General features: G+C 41.3%; 1 long non-coding RNA gene across 1 annotated transcript in view; it reads left to right on the plus strand.

Annotated features, from left to right (window-relative positions):
- LOC149467291 (uncharacterized) overlaps positions 1-16719 on the plus strand; it is a 34401-nt gene that overhangs the window by 9694 nt on the left and 7988 nt on the right. The window contains exon 2 of the long non-coding RNA XR_016311974.1: positions 2428-2568. This is a non-coding gene — a long non-coding RNA (uncharacterized LOC149467291). The remainder of the gene's footprint in view (positions 1-2427; positions 2569-16719) is intronic.

Raw genomic sequence — 16719 nt, forward strand, 5'->3', positions numbered from 1 at the left:
ATCCCTGTGCTGTCCGCAGTCTCTGGTCATCCCTGTGTTTTGTAAGGGGAGGAAAGTGTTATGGTGAATAATATGGTTTTAATTATGTGTTTTTGTGTGAGTGTTTGTCTGTTTTGGCAGGTCATTGCGTGGTGTGGCTCTCTGACTTTCACAGTTTAAAATTTTGGCTCTTTGTGTCTAACTTGTTCGCCACCCCTGCTCTACGTATTTAAATAAGCTTCCTCTCATTGTGTAGCTGCCTGCCTGTATCAGAGGTAGGGGCAGACAGATACACAGACAGTCTGCAGGATCGTGGCATTACAACTACAATCTGCTGATCATAGGTGCAATGCTTTACAGGTCCCTAACAAAAAAAAATAATAAATGCATATTTTTTTATCTGCAAAATATGTGCATTTTTTTTGCAAGGGCCCTTTCACACGGAGCAGACCCGTTTAGCGAATTCGCTTGCTCAACGGGGGATCTCTCCGCTGATTCCCACTGAGCAAGCGGATGACAGCTTTGTTTCTGCTCCGCTGCTGCAGAGCAGACACAGTGAAGCCTGCTCTCCTCAATGGGTGATTGGATGAAAACGGACCACCTGTCCTTTTTCATCCTATCCGACGGACGGAAGGGGAATTGGATCCCCATCCATCCCTTTTTGGCGGATCGGATGTCGGTGGGTGTAAACAGATACGTGTCCATTTATATCCACCACTCCATAGAGGAGAATGGAGGTTCCGAGCTGGTCTGCCTGAAAAATGGGCAGGCGGACCCGATCGGAACATCCAAGTGAGAGAGCCCTAAATGTCCCTCCTAGATTGTAATCTCCAAGGAGCAGGGCCCTCCTTTCCCTCTTCTATTGAACTGTATTGTTGCTGTATTGTCTCTCGTTATATTGTAAAGCGCTGTGCAAACTGTTGGCGCTATATAAATCCTGTATAATAATAATAAAAAAATGTGAATTTATCATTTAAGTGGAACAGTTCAATAAGTAGAGGCACTATGGCTCCATCTAGTGGGCCTACAAAGTGTAGTGTAAATAGGTCTTCCTTGAATTGCAGATAGAAGAGAGAGTTTTATGTCCAGCCTGGTTATACTTTGTTCGAAAGGTGATTTCCCAGATGTGGGGGTGTCTTCAGATAGAGGTCCCAATTCTTCTAGCAATTTTAGACTTGGTTTGAAATTTTCTTTTCTTTTGGTGATTGATTAGTTTAAGTAGGGTAGCCCCATTTATGGTGAACTTTGTAAATGGTAGAAGAGCTTTCCTGCTTTGTATAGTATGTTGGGGGAGGTCAACAAATAACGTGATTTCAGAAAATTTGCCGAAAAAGGATGGATTTTTTTCAGCAGCTACTTTCTTGATGTGGTAAAAGTGTATTCTTACCAGGACATCTCTAGATAAGAATTTCAGTTTTGGCATTCTATGTGCTCTAATAATTAAGTGTCCCTGAGCAGATCTTGCAGAAGTTGTTTTAGAAATACCTGAAGTTGAGGGATTCCGCAAAATGTTATGTTGTTGCACCCAGAGCGATCTTCAAGGTTAACGAGTTTAGTTTTCAGCCAGGTGATTTCTGCATCCTGCTCATTGTGTGAATCTACTAGAGGATTATGTGCATCTACTAGAGGATTATGTACTATGGAAAATTCTCCAGGTGATTGATCCTCTCTTCAAAGTCCTGGATAGTCGCATCAAGTTTAGATATCATTTTAGTCATATCGTGATATAGGGAATGGTTTGGGAAATTATTATTATTATACAGGATTTATATAGCGCCAACAGTTTGCTCAGCGCTTTACAATATAACGGGAGACAATACAGTAACAATACAGTTCAATACAAGAGGGATTTGAGGGCATTTGATTAGCATTTCTTTCATGGTCAGGTGATATGGACTGGCTGGCCACAAGGAAATTTTCAATCAAATGATGAGCTGGGGAGTTCTGTACAGCCTGTGTATGGAGGCCCATCTCCTGTAAGGTGGTACTATCTTTTTCACGCTTTTTAAATTCTGTTTAACATGGCTGTATATGGAAGGGCAGTCAGCTGGAGTTGCCTTCCTCAGTGGTTGTTGTGTGTCATCAGGAGGTGGATGGGGCAATTGCTCTAAGTCCCCAGTGTGCTGGCTGTTAGATAAGGCCCTTATCAACTAGGAGCCACACCATCTTGGTAGCCTTGTTATGCCACTGAGCAGTGGTAATTTGAACCAGGAAAGGGGTTTAGCTGCTTTGTTTCACATTGGTATGGCGGTGCTCCAATAGTTCTAGATCAGAACAGGGCCATTGTAGGTGCCACACAGGCAATGTAGACAATTTAAAGTGACCCTCTCTAGGGGTTAAATAGTACCCTGTGAATAAAATGGCTTCATACTTACCTGTTTGTTCAGTGTTTTTCAGAAACCTTGCTCTATAGCAAAACTCCCAGCATTGATCCTTTTCAATTTTTAGGCTAATCAAATAGAGGGTCCCTGCACTGACTGAAGTGGTTTCTCCTGTTGATTCCTTGTCACTGCAGGACACAGTGGCAAGCAAGGTATACTCCATGCATCTGAAAGTGTGTAAAGTTTCTGTAAAATGGCTGATGGATGGGTAAGTAAAATGCTTTTTATTTTCTTTACTATATGTTGCTTTTTCAATTTACTTAACCCCCTTACAGGATCTCTATAAAATTCTTGTATTACTGATAGATATTCACTAAGAGACTGTTTCCAGTTTAGGATTCTTATGTTACATAGTTAGTCTGGCTGCAAAAATCAAACGTCCATCTAGTTCAACCATAAAAAAAAAATAATCCTATACCCATAGTTGATCCAGAGGAAGGCAAAAAAACCCCCAGCAAAGCATTAACCAACTTGCTCCTGCAGGGAAAAAAAAATTCCTTCCTAATCCCCCGAGAGGCAATCAGATATTCCCTGGATCAACTTTACCTATAAATGTTGGTATCCAGTTATATTATGTGTATCTAGGAAAGAATCCAGGCCTTTTTTAAAGCAATCCATTGAGTTGGCCAGAATCAACTCTTTAGGGTCTATTCCCAATTTTCACAGCTTTTACTGTGAAGAAACCATATTTGGAGATTAAATCTCTTTTCCTCCAGACGTAAAGAGTGCCCCCTTGTCCGCTGTGATGACCTCAGGGTGAATAACTCTACGCCGAGTTCACTATATGAACCACTGATGTATTTATACAAGTTGATCATATCCCCCCTTAATCTCCTCTTCTGAGGACAGAATAAATTCAGTTCCTCTAATCTTTCTTCATAGCTGAGCTCCTCCATGCCTCTTATCAGTTTGGTTGCCCTTCTCTGTACTTTCTCCAGTTCTCCAATGTTCTTTTTGTGAATTGGTGCCCAAAACTGAACTGCATATTTCAGATGCGGTCTTACTAATGATTTGTACAGGGGTAATATATCTCTCTCTCTGGAGTTTATACCTCTTTTAATACAAGAGAGGATTTTGCTCGCTTTAGAAACCGCAGCTTGGCATTGCATGCCATTATTAAGCTTGTGATCTACCAGAACTCCCAGATCCTTCTCCACCATTGATTCCCCCAGTTGTACCCCCCTAGTATGTATGATGCATGCATATTCTTAGCCCCCAAGTGCATAACCTTACATTTATCAACATTAAACCTCATTTGCCACATAGTTGCCCAATTAAACAGTGCATTGAGGTCAGCTTGTAAGTTGGAGACATCCTGTAAGGACGTTATTCCACTGCACAGCTTGTTGTCATCTGCAAAGACTGAAACGGTATTTTTAATCCCATAGACGTGTATTTTATAGTATTGTCAACAGGTACAAGTGTTTCTGGTTACTCATAGTCACCTCACTTCCCCAGTGTCAGCATCTTCTCTTTGGCCTGTTCCGGGTGCCGGTTCTTTGGTGTTCTGGATTGGGCGATGGGAATGACGCAACCCCTGCACATGCACACCTGAGTTAATTTAGTCCTGCACTAAGGTCTACTGAGAATGTACACTGAGCTGTCTCTTACCCACCATGGAAGCATTATTTTACGGGCATAGCCATTATTACTTTTATCAGTTTACTAGGACTTTTCGAAAGCTCAGCCTCAAGCTGTTCTTGTGTTCCATGTCATGTCATTCTAGTTGGAATAAACGGACAGGCTGCTTTTCATTAGTATTCAGACAGCTCTAAAAACCTTCTTCCTTTCTTTTCTAAATGTGCAGGTGACAAGCTGATGACATCTGCATTGCACAGATATAGCTTCATTAACAGCCTTATGTATCAGATGCTAAAAACTAAACAATATAAAATAAATGAATATATGCAAGTAAAATTAATACTGGCAGTTGCTATTACGAAGCATTCAATTATCTTATGTTTGCTATCTGTAATGCTGAAATGTAAGTATTTCACTGTGTTTTCTTGCAGTTCATTTAGGACAAAACAATGTAACACAAAACCCAGCAATCACATTAGAGAGTGAGAACTGGGTATTTGTCTTTTTGACAGTTTAAACTCTATATGTAAGAGAAGAAAGGGACACCTGTTTCCTCTTACCTCTGCTCTGTGTCAAGGTCTTGTCAGAACTAATAGAATAGCTTGGGGAAGGTGGCTTGTTAGCATAATGATGGGAGGAAATGAAAAAAAAATGAGATGACTTCGAAGGAATTGCTCTGTGGTATCAATCTCTTGTATATTCGAAGACTTTTAATTTAATCCCTCTCCCATTCAGCACAAGCCCACCCAGTCTGACCACAGTGAACTGTTGTTTGCAGTTTTATTGCTACCTACAATTAGTGGTGGAATTTAGGCTCCATTTGAAATATTCCTAGAAATTGCAGCAGCATTTCCAATATAGGCTGAGGCCACACTGGTGACAAGCAGAAAAAAAGTAGTGGTTTTCATCAAGTTTTTTTCAGTGCCAGTTCCATTTTCCTACCACAAAGAAATGAATGAGTGTTTTGAGATAACCAGTTCACAGTTAAGACTGAACTCCGGGCAAACAGCTAAAGACACAGCTGAAATCTGTATTCCTGCCCATCCAGTCCTGAGATTTGTACAGATGTGTCACATAACACATCCATCATTCAAAAAAATACTAATCTAAACAGTCCAAATAGTTCTGTGAATCTGTGGTCCCATGACATGCTGGTTCCTGATTATTCTTTCTTCTGATTTGATGAGTGTGAGGGTCTTTCTTCAGGTTCCAATGTTACAACCGAATAACATGGAAACTTCCCATCCGTTAATCATTGAGGGTTATCTTTCTGGGTCCTGAAGACTCCAGTGGGGGGGGGGGATCCAAGACAAGCCTGATCATTGTAGCAGAGCAGGCTGAGTTCCCAGCATAGCTAGAGAACTGACCATGGTGTGTTCTCCCGCTTAGTGTGGTCAGTTTTTATTAGGAAAGCAGAAGGACTGGCAGGAACACCAGGGAATTCACACAAAGGAGGCAATTCAAGGAGAAAAGAATACTTTTTTCATATAAGTACATGGTATAGCAGGCACATATCAGGAATATGAAAAGTTGGGTTTTCATACTCAAAGTTTGATTGAGGTTATAGGAGTTCAGCTTTAAACTTTGCAAGGGCATCATTTTATGTATAGTAGCTGTTATACCAACATAATAATACATGGTAGTAGATGTCCATGGCATTTGGGGGTTACTTCTGTCTAGCTGGATAGCTACAAACTGCAGTGATTTTGTAACTGTTGCCAGTTTTTCATTAGAGCAGGACTGCATGTTACAAAAGAGCCTTGATGCAGTCTTGCAGCTTCTGCATATATTTGTAAATACACTGCTCAAAAGAATTAAAGGAACACTTTAAAAACACATCAGATCTCAATGGTGAAAAATATCATGCTGGATATCTATACTGATATGGACTGGGTAATGTGTTAGGAATGGAAGGATGCCCCAACGTTTGATGGAAATAAAAATGATCAACCTACAGAGGACTTCAATCAAAGACACCACGAAAATCAAAGTGAAAAAATGGAGCATTAGGCTAGTCCATTTTGACGAAATTTCATTGCAGCAACTCAAAATGGTAGTCAGTAGTTTTGTATGCCCCCTACGTGCTTGTATGCATGTCTGACGTCAGGGCAGGCTCATAATGAGATGACAGATGGTGTCCTGGGGTAGTTCCTCCCAGATCTGGACCAGGGCATCACTGACTTCCTGGACAGTCTGGCGATGTCGGACGGACCGAAACATAATATCCCAGAGGTGTTCTATTGGATTTAGGTTAGACGAGCATGGGGTCATTCAATGGTATGAATTCATTCATCCTCCAGCAAACTGCCTGCATACTCTCATCACACGAGGCCAGGCATTGTTGTGCACCAGGAGGAACCCAGAACCCACTGCACCAGTGTAGAGTCTCACAATGGGTCCAAGGATTTCATCCCGATACCTAATGGCAGTCAGTGTACCATTGTCTAGCCTGTAGAGGTCTGTGCATCCCTCCATGGATATGCCTCCCCAGAACATCACTGACCCACCACCAATACAGTCATGCTGAACGATGTTATAGGCAGCATAACATTCTCCATGGCTTCTCCAGACCCTTTCACGTCTGTCACATGTGCTCAGGGTGAACCTGCTCTCCTCTGTGAAAAGCACAGGGTGCTAGTGGCGGACCTGCCAATTCTGGTGTTCAAATGCAAATGTCATTCAAACTCTATGGTGCAGGCATTGAGCACAGGGCCCACTAGAGGATGTTGGGCCCTCAGGCCACCCTCATGAAGTCTGTTTCTGATTGTTTGGTCAGAGACACAGAGACATTCACACCAGTGGCCTGCTGGAGGTCATTTTGTAGGGCTCTGGCAGTGCTCATCCTGTTCCTCCTTTCACAAAGAAGCAGATACTGGTCCTGCTGATGGGTTAAGGACCTTCTACAGCCCTGTACAGCTTTCCTACAGTAACTGCCTGTCTCCTGGAATCCCCTGCATGCTCTTGAGACTGTTCTGGGAGACACAGCAACCCTTCTGGCAATGACATGTATTGATGTGCCATCCTGGAGGAGTTGGACTGCCTGTGCAACCTCTGTAGGGTCCAGGTATGGCCTAATGCTACCAATAGTGACACTGACCCTAGCCAAATGCAAAACTAGTGAAAACAGTCAGAAAAGATGAGTAGGGAAAAAATGTCAGTGGCCTCCACCTGTAAAACCATTCCTGTTGTTGGGGTCGTCTCTTTGTTGCCCATCTAGTGCACCTGTTGTTAATTTCACACCAAAGCAGCTGAAACTGATTAACAACCCCCTCTGCTACTTAACTGACCAGATCAATATCCCAGGAGTTTAATTGACTTGATGCTATACTCTGATTAAAAAGTGTTCCTTTAATTCTTTGGAGCAGTTTATATGCAAAAAAGACCTCTGTTTTAGAACTAGAAAAAAATTAGGTCCTTTTTGTTTCTTGGTAAAGCATATAAACTTTAACTCATCAGATACACTTTATACAATCATATGGATATGTAGCTTGATTATAATCATTATGTGTATTATCCTCATTCATTTCTGATTTTAAAATATTTTCCACAATAGTGATCCTTTAAAAACTGAAATCAGTTCAATATTCAGTATTAAAGAAAATGCTTTTCACTAAGCAAACAGCAGTCAGTGCTATAAATTATGGTTCACTTCTCTTGAGCAAAGTGTAATCAGGCAGGGGCGGTACATATATACAATGTTTAGTCGCACTCACTGTTTAACACTAGATGGCGCTGGAAAACCCTCTATTAGCTTTTCTACTGGTACCTTGTCATTACCCTCCAAGGTACTGGATGCAACTGATTTATACCCCAAACCATAACATTTCACAACCCTAGTCCCTGAGATTGTTGCTAAGCTTTGCTAAAGTCTAACATGATATGACAGTTGTGTGCATGGCAAACTTGAGACTTACAGATAAATGTTTACATTGGTTTCTCCCTGTATTATTATAAGTGAGGACATGAACCACCAACTTCAATTTGTACACACTTTGGGGAATCATCACCATAAATGGTTAGCACTTCCCCCTGGCAGTACTAGGGTCGTTGGTTCGAATCCCAACCAGGGCACCACCTGCCTGGAGTTTGCATGTTCTTCCTGTGCCTTGGTGGGTTTTCTCTGGGTACTCCGGTTTCCTCCCACACTTCAAAGACATGCTGGTAGGTTAATTGGCTCCTGTCTAAAGTGGCCCTGGTATGTATATGTAAGAATGTAAGTTTGGGACCTTAGATTGTACGCCCTTTGGGGGTTAGGGACTGATGTGAATGTACAACATATATGTAAAGCACTGCGTAAATTGATGGTGCTATATAATACCTGTAATACATAACATTAAATAAGATAAATACTGCAAATGAAAAACTAATAACAAAAATGGAAATCTTTAAATGACTATGTAGCTAATAACATTAACCCCTTGACTCCGATCGCACGCAAATATGCGGCCTCTCGGCGTCTGGGCCTTGAGGCCAAGCAGCCGCATATTTGTATGCAATTAGAAAATACAGTCAGGTCCATAAATATTGGGACATCGACACAATTCTAACATTTTTGGCTCTATACACCACCACAATGGATTTGAAATGAAACGAACAAGATGTGCTTTAACTGCAGACTGTCAGCTTTAATTTGAGGGTATTTACATCCAAATCAGGTGAACAGTGTAGGAATTACAACAGTTTGCATATGTGCCTCCCACTTGTTAAGGGACCAAAAGTAATGGGACAATTGGCTTCTCAGCTGTTCCATGGCCAGGTGTGTGTTATTCCCTCATTATCCCAATTACAATGAGCAGATAAAAGGTCCAGAGTTCATTTCAAGTGTGCTATTTGCATTTGGAATCTGTTGCTGTCAACTCTCAAGATGAGATCCAAAGAGCTGTCACTATCAGTGAAGCAAGCCATCATTAGGTTGAAAAAACAAAACAAATCCATCAGAGAGATAGCAAAAACATTAGGCGTGGCCAAAACAACTGTTTGGAACGTTCTTAAAAAGAAGGAACGCAGGTGAGCTCAGCAACACCAAAAGACCCGGAAGACCACAGAAAACAACTGTGGTGGATGACCGAAGAATTCTTTCCCTGGTGAAGAAAACACCCTTCACAACAGTTGGCCAGATCAATAACACTCTCCAAGAGGTAGGTGTATGTGTGTCAAAGTCACCAATCAAGAGAAGACTTCACCAGAGTGAATACAGAGGGTTCAGCACAAGATGTAAACCATTGTTGAGCCTCAAAAACAGGAAGGACAGATTAGAGTTTGCCAAACGACATCTAAAAAAGCCTTCACAGTTCTGGAACCACATCCTATGGACAGATGAGACCAAGATCAACTTGTACCAGAGTGATGGGAAGAGAAGAATATGGAGAAGGAAAGGAACTGCTCATGATCCTAAGCATACCACCTCATCAGTGAAGCATGGTGGTGGTAGTGTCATGGCGTGGGCATGTATGGCTGCCAATGGAACTGGTTCTCTTGTATTTATTGATGATGTGACTGCTAACAAAAGCAGCAGGATGAATTCTGAAGTGTTTCGGGCAATATTATCTGCTCATATTCAGCCAAATGCTTCACAACTCATTGGACGCTTCACAGTGCAGATGGACAATGACCCAAAGCATACTGCAAAAGCAACCAAAGAGTTTTTTAAGGGAAAGAAGTGGAATGTTATGCAATGGCCAAGTCAATCACCTGACCTGAATCCGATTGAGCATGCATTTCACTTGCTGAAGACAAAACTGAAGGGAAAATGCTCCAAGAACAAGCAGGAACTGAAGACAGTTGCAGTAGAGGCCTGGCAGAGCATCACCAGGGAATGAAACCCAGCGTCTGGTGATGTCTATGCGTTCCAGACTTCAGGCTGTAATTGACTGCAAAGGATTTGCAGCCAAGTATTAAAAAGTGAAAGTTTGATTTATGATTATTATTCTGTCCCATTACTTTCGGTCCCTTAACAAGTGGGAGGCACATATGGAAACTGTTGTAATTTCTACACCGTTCACCTGATTTTGATGTAAATACCCTCAAATTAAAGCTGACAGTTTGCAGTTAAAGCACATCTTGTTCGTTTCATTTCAAATCCATTGTGGTGGTGTATAGAGCCAAAAATGTTAGAATTGTGTCGATGTCCCAATATTTATGGACCTGACTGTACATATGTGCCCTGCGTGCTCCCAGCACATATGTCCGCTACTCCCAGAAAGGTCCCGATCTCCCCTTTCGATTGGGACCTTTTCCGAATCACGGCGGTCACATGACCCTAAATCCCTGCCACGCCTCCTGGCTTCTGAAACTCTTAAAGGGCCGGGAGGCACCAGCGCCAAGAGGATAAAGGAAAAGTACAGCCAAAGCTCTTTATTGTAGTTCCTTCTGCACTCCTGTGACCCGTTTTCAACTGACAACAGACTGAAGTTCTCTGTCAGTTGATGTCACTCAGCCGGTCTAGGCTGGGGAAAGATCCCGACTTCAAGCTCGGCATCCCCAGAGTCTGGAGTGGCACTTGGCTCAGCCTCCCGGTGAAACACTGAGAGCCTGAGCCAGCTGCTCCCTCCCCTCCACAGCCCAGTGCTCCAGTGAGCACTGGGGGGCTGAGTAGAGAGCGGTGACTGACATCACCGCTTTCTGCTCAGAGCTGCGGTGAGAACTCAGCAATCAGCGTTCATGTGACCACTAAGTTCTCACCCTTACAGCCAGCAGGGGACAGATGCAACTTCGGACTGATGCTAAGTAAATATAAATAGGGAAAAAAGCCCTACTTCTCTTTTAACACACACAAATAAAATCCAGTTCATTTAAGCCATCTTGATTGGGTGGCCTGGTTTGACTTTACTCTGCATGTGCATGGAAATTAATCCATCCTGGCACCAAAGGTGGCTAAAAATGTACACTGGGCTACGCAGGAGTATCTCTGTAGATAGCAGGAAGCTAAGAAGAAAGTTTAAGGACATCAATATTGTTCAGATTAATAGGAGTGGGTCAGAAATAATTAGATATTTCATAGATAGATAGGCCATAGATACGCTTTAAGCAAACCCATCAAAAAATTAATCGACTAAGCTCAGGTGAGTAGAGTCAGAAAGGAGGAGGCATGACCTGGTACAAGGATGGAGGTTCTGGGTTCTGCATATGTTCTTTGATGCAACACAGCCAAGCATTTACTGCAAAAGCTGTACAATTAATTAGTATTGCAGTAAATCTTTCTAATGAATGTATACTACTATAGATGAAATATCAGGGCTCACTTTAGAAAACACGCCCAATAAAAAGATTTATTGTAGAGACCTTCATGCACATCTAAAGAGATGTTGAGGATGCCATAATTCATACAACCATTTTTCATCAGACATTGTGCCTAGTTCTGTAAGAGCAGACATTCATTTTAAGAAAGAGAAATGGAATCCTAACCTCACACGGTTGTTAGGTTGTGGTGCAGAGAAGAGACATTTGTTGATATCAATCAACTAACACAGCTGGAATTAAGTTCAGATAACCCGTTAAAAGCATCGGTTTTTTTTTGTACTTAAAGTGATTGTAAATCCTCACCTTGTAAAACAACCCATTCAGTTTAAAATAGAAATGAAAGACACAACATTTGTGTATAGATATAAAAAAATTATAAATACCCCCCCCCCTTTTTTTTTTTTATATGTGATCACATACCGTCTACATAAGAGCTGGGGGGAGGATAAACAGCATTACACTGATCTTCCCAGTGAATGGCTGTGCAGGTGGGGGGGTCTGATCATTGGAGTTCACAGCACAGCTAGATAACTGACCTAGCTGTGCTTTCATGCCTAGTGTGGTAAGCTTTTAATAGGAAAGCAGAGTGACTGGCAGGAACACCAGGGATTTCACACAAAGGAAGCAATGTACAGAGGACAGGATACTTTTTCATAAAATTACAGTGGATAAAAAATCTACACACCCCTGTTAAAATGTCAGGTTTCTGTGATGTAAAAATTGAGAAAAAGATAAATAATTTCAGAACTTTTTCCACCTTTAATGTGACCTATAAACTGTCCAACTCAATTGGGGAGGGGGGGAAGTAAACATAAAAAACTAAAATAATGTGGTTGCATAAGTGTGCACACCCTCTTATAACCGGGGATGTAGCTGTGTTCAGAATTAAGCAATCACATTCAAAATCATGTTAACTAAGAATCAGTACCTGTCATCATCAGCTGTTCTAGTAGGTCTTTCCTGACATTTTCTTAGTTGCATCCTACAGCAAAAGCCATGGTCCACAGAGAGCTTCCAAAGCATCAGAGGGATCTCATTGTTAAAAGGTATCAGTCAGGAGAAGGGTACAAAAGAATTTCCAGGACATTAGATATACCATGGAACACAGTGAAGACAGTCATCGTCAAGTGCAGAAAATATGGCGCAACAGTGACATTACCAAGAATTGGATGTCCCTCCAAAATTGATGAGAAGAAAACTGGTCTGGAAGGCTGCCAAGAGGCCTACAGCAACATTAAAGGAGCTGCAGGAATACATGGCAAGTACTGGCTGTGTGGTACATGTGACAACAATCTCCCGTATTCTTCTTATGTCTAGAGTGGCAAAACGGAAGCCTTTTCTTATGAAGAAAAACATCCAAGCCCGGATAAATTATTCAAAAACACAACTGAAGTCTCCCAAAAGCATGTGGGAAAATGTGTTATGGCCTGATGAAACCAAGGTTGAACTTTCGGTCATAATTCCAAAATATATGTTTGGCACAAAAACAACCCTGCACATCACCAAAAGATCACCATACTCACATTGAAGCATGGTGGTGGCAGCTTTGAAGCTGTTTTTCTTCAGCTGGAACTGGGGCCTTAGTCATGGTAGAGAGAATTATGAACAGTTCCAAATACCAGTCAATACTGGCGCAAAACCTTCAGGCTTCTGCTAGAAAGCTCAACATGAAGAGGAACTTCATCTTTCAGCATGACAATGACCCAAAGCATACACCCAAATCAACAAAGGAATGGCTTCACCAAAAGAAGATTAAAGTCTTGGAATGGCCCAGCCAGAGCCCAGACCTGAATCCGATCGAAAATCTGTGGGGTGATCTGAAGAGGGCTGTGTGCAATCTGACAGATTTGGAGTGTTTTTGCAAGAAAGAGTGGGCAAATATTGCCAAGTCAAGATGTGCCATGCTGATAGACTCATACCCAAAAAGACTGAGTGCTGGAATAAAATCAAAAGGTTCTTCAACAAAGTAATAGTTTAAGGGTGTGCACACTTATGCAACCCTATTATTTTAGTTTTTTATTTTTACTTCCCTTCACCTAAAAGATTTCAGTTTGTTGTTCAACTGAGTTGTACAGTTTATTGATCACATTAAAGGTGGAAAAAGTTCTCAAATGATTTATCTTGGTCTCATTTTGTTGCATCACAGAAACCTGTTATTTTAACAGGGGTGTGTACACTCTTTATATCCACTGTGCATGCTACACTAGGCACACATCAGGAATATGAAATGTTGGGTTTACATATTCTTTAACTTGTACAATTCACCAGCCATGAGGACCTTTGGCACAGGTGGTGAGCTTACATATTTTGGCCACAATACATAGTTAGGCTCTCCCAATCACACTTGACCCATACTGCACCTAAAGTCCCTTGCTGAGACCTCTATGCCTGGCATTATAAGCAGATACAAGTTCACCGAGAACAGTCTTTATCAGATATCTGAACTCACCAAACACCCTATTCTCATCAACAAAGGTCTTTTATTGAATGCAGCTTGATTACAGCAGACAACAAGATGTAACAGGTGAATGAAAGGATGGTATTTGCAGGTCAAAACATGGTAATGGGTTCCCCTACGAGAGAAAATTGATATGTAGCGAGACTAGCAGCCATCTTTACCCCATCATGCATTGCAAGAAAAAGAAGGAAGTACTTCACAATGTGGAAAGGAACACAGAAAAAAGATGGTGCCATAACCAAAATAACGACAAGATGGCAGTATATTAATTATACGGAGGTCAATAAACAATGGCTAAGGAAATGAACTACTGTATATAAATTCTTAATTCACAGAAATATGAACATTAATCATGACTATGCATTCTGCTATATTTTTACACAAGTATAACAACACTAGGTCCCTAGGCAACACTAAGGGGTTGATTTACTAAAACTGGAGCAATCAGAATCTGGTACAGTTGTACATGGTGGTCAATCAGAGTCTTACTCCAGCTTGTTCAATTAAGCTTTGGCAATAAAACCTGAAAGCTGATTGGTTTCTGTGAAGAGCTGCACCAGATTCTGCACTCTCCAGTTTTAGTAAATAACCCCCAAAGTGACTGGCTTCAAGTCTTCTGCAATCATAACTAATTTTCCTGCTTTTTGGATTTTAGTATGTGGCTGTTAGCAATCAAAATGTTATTTGTGTTTGGTGTGGAACCATGCTCAGGAAAACCAAAAAAGTGTCAGTTTTTAGCACATTGAATATGTTTTTGGTATTTTTAAATAGTACAGATAAATACAGAGAAATGGAGATACACATTCACAAGACAGGCTGCTTGCCAAGTGTATTCATCATTTTTTTTTCCTAAAGAAATGTGCACTGTGTAAAATGTTTGACAGCAGAAGTGTAGAGAAAGCTTCATGGATAGTACACTTTCAGCTATTACATGCTACGTAGGAGGAGCACCGATAGACAGAAGGTAACATTCATATTTGTACATTTATCTGGCAGAAGAATGGAGGCGTCTTCATTTTGTTCCCATAGAAATGATTGCAGCTCCGCTGAAGCTATAATGGAGCTATTTTATTTAGTCATTTTCGATAAAAACGGTAGAGAACAACCTGCATTGAGTATAACATATAAGATTGATGGATGGATTTTTAACTCTTTCTGCAGACTTTGATGAGACAAATTGAAATGTATTCTGCTTTAACATTTAACTTACCATCTGCTTGACTGGAGATATAGGCCAAGAGCCTTTAGGCATGTGCTCACTGAAATTAGACACGTAATCAGCAATACAGAATGTGTCAGCTGTTTATTTACGTTAGGATCATGTGTACATTGCCACTCCATCTGTGTTACAGGCAATGCATGATTATATATATATATATATATATATATATATTATATCCTGCCATGTGCAGGCCACCACTGCTGAACCACGCTAATCACAATAGCCATCTGAAGAATATTAACAGCCCCTTACAGAAAAATATATTATGATATAATATATATGTGAATCTGTCATATTGTAGGATAGATTGTGATGTCGTACATCAACACTGCAGAAAAAAAATGTTCTATTTCAAATTGGGAAAAAGATCCATTTTTTTATGTAAAGTGGGTGAATTGTTCAAATACGATTTTCCACTGCCTCCTGCTCATCCTACTTCCTGAGATGCTGAGGCCACTATTCTGGGATGCCACGGTGGGTAATAATGAGTCCAAGGGCGTTTCACTGATTATTATTTCCCATTTGATTACATGCCTTGCAGCACTAGGGTCCTCTGTTCAAATCCCAACCAGGACACTACCTGCATGGAGTTTGTTGTTTTCCCTGTGCGTGCTTGCATGGATTTCTTCCAGATACTCCGGTTTCCTCCCACACTCCAAACACATGCTGGTAGGTTAATTAGCTCCTGTCTAAACTGGCCCTAGTATGTGTGTGCTTTTATGTATGCATGGCGGATAGAGACCTTAAGGCTCCATGTACACGAACCTACCCTTACCGCCGGCCATGGAAAAATGTAAATCGTGGAAAAACCATGGCAAAATGCAGTAACAGCGGTACTGTGTTTTGCTGCGGTTTTTACTGCGTTTTGCATTTTCCCGCTTCTTATTCTGAACGAGATTCTTCTGTGTTCAAGAGAGGTACGTTTAGCCTCACCTAAATGCGGAAACTGCTAAACTCTGCTAAAAGCCTATGTGTAAATGGACACATAGGCTTTTATGGAGTTGAGGAGCTTTGGCAAAAAAATGCCAAAAGGCTCCTAAACTCGAGTTTAGCAGTTGCTCATGTACATGAGCCCTAAATTGCAAGTCCGTTCAGGACTTATGTGATTGTCCAATGTGTAAAGCACTGTGTAAATTGTTGGTACCATATAAATATCTATAATAAATAAATAAAATGATTGCTTCTGAAATGGAAAGACAGAGTTCAGATCAGTTGATTCTCTTCTTCAGTGAGAATTACATGATCGCTTGATATTGGATCCCAAAGAATCAGTTTCTCCAGCCAAGGTAATCAATTTTAGGTTCTACTGCCAATTTTGCCATTATTATTATTATACAGGACTTATATAGCGCCAACAGTTTGCTCAGCGGTTTACATTATGGAGGGAGACAGTACAGTAACAATACAGTTCAATACAAGAGGGATTAGAGGGCCTGATCCTTGGAGTTTATAATCTAGGAGGGAGGAGATAGTGGTACAAGAGGTAATTAGCTGTGGGGGATGGAGTGGTAGGAAGAGTAGAGGATTCCAATATTAGCTGGGGTCAGGGTAGGCTTCCCTGAAGAGATGGGTTTCAGAGTGCGCCTAAAAGTGAGTAGGCGATAGCCTGATAGATTTGGGTAGGGAGTGCCAGAGGATGGGTGAAGCCCCTGAGAAATCCTGGAGATGAGCATGGGAGGAGAAGACAAGGGAGCTAGAGATTAGGAGGTCTTGCGAGGAGCGGAGAGTACAGTTTGGGTGATATTTGGAGACAAGATCGGTGATGTAGTTTGGGGCAGTGTTATGAATGGCTTTATACGTCAGTGTTAGTGTTTTGAATTTTATCCGCTGGGCAATTGGAAGCCAGTGGAGGGATTGGC

Source organism: Staurois parvus, unplaced genomic scaffold (assembly GCF_062004578.1).
Source record: "Staurois parvus isolate SC_StPar_1 unplaced genomic scaffold, SC_StPar_1.0 ptg000116l, whole genome shotgun sequence".
In the NCBI taxonomy this organism is placed as follows: Eukaryota; Metazoa; Chordata; class Amphibia; order Anura; family Ranidae; genus Staurois; species Staurois parvus.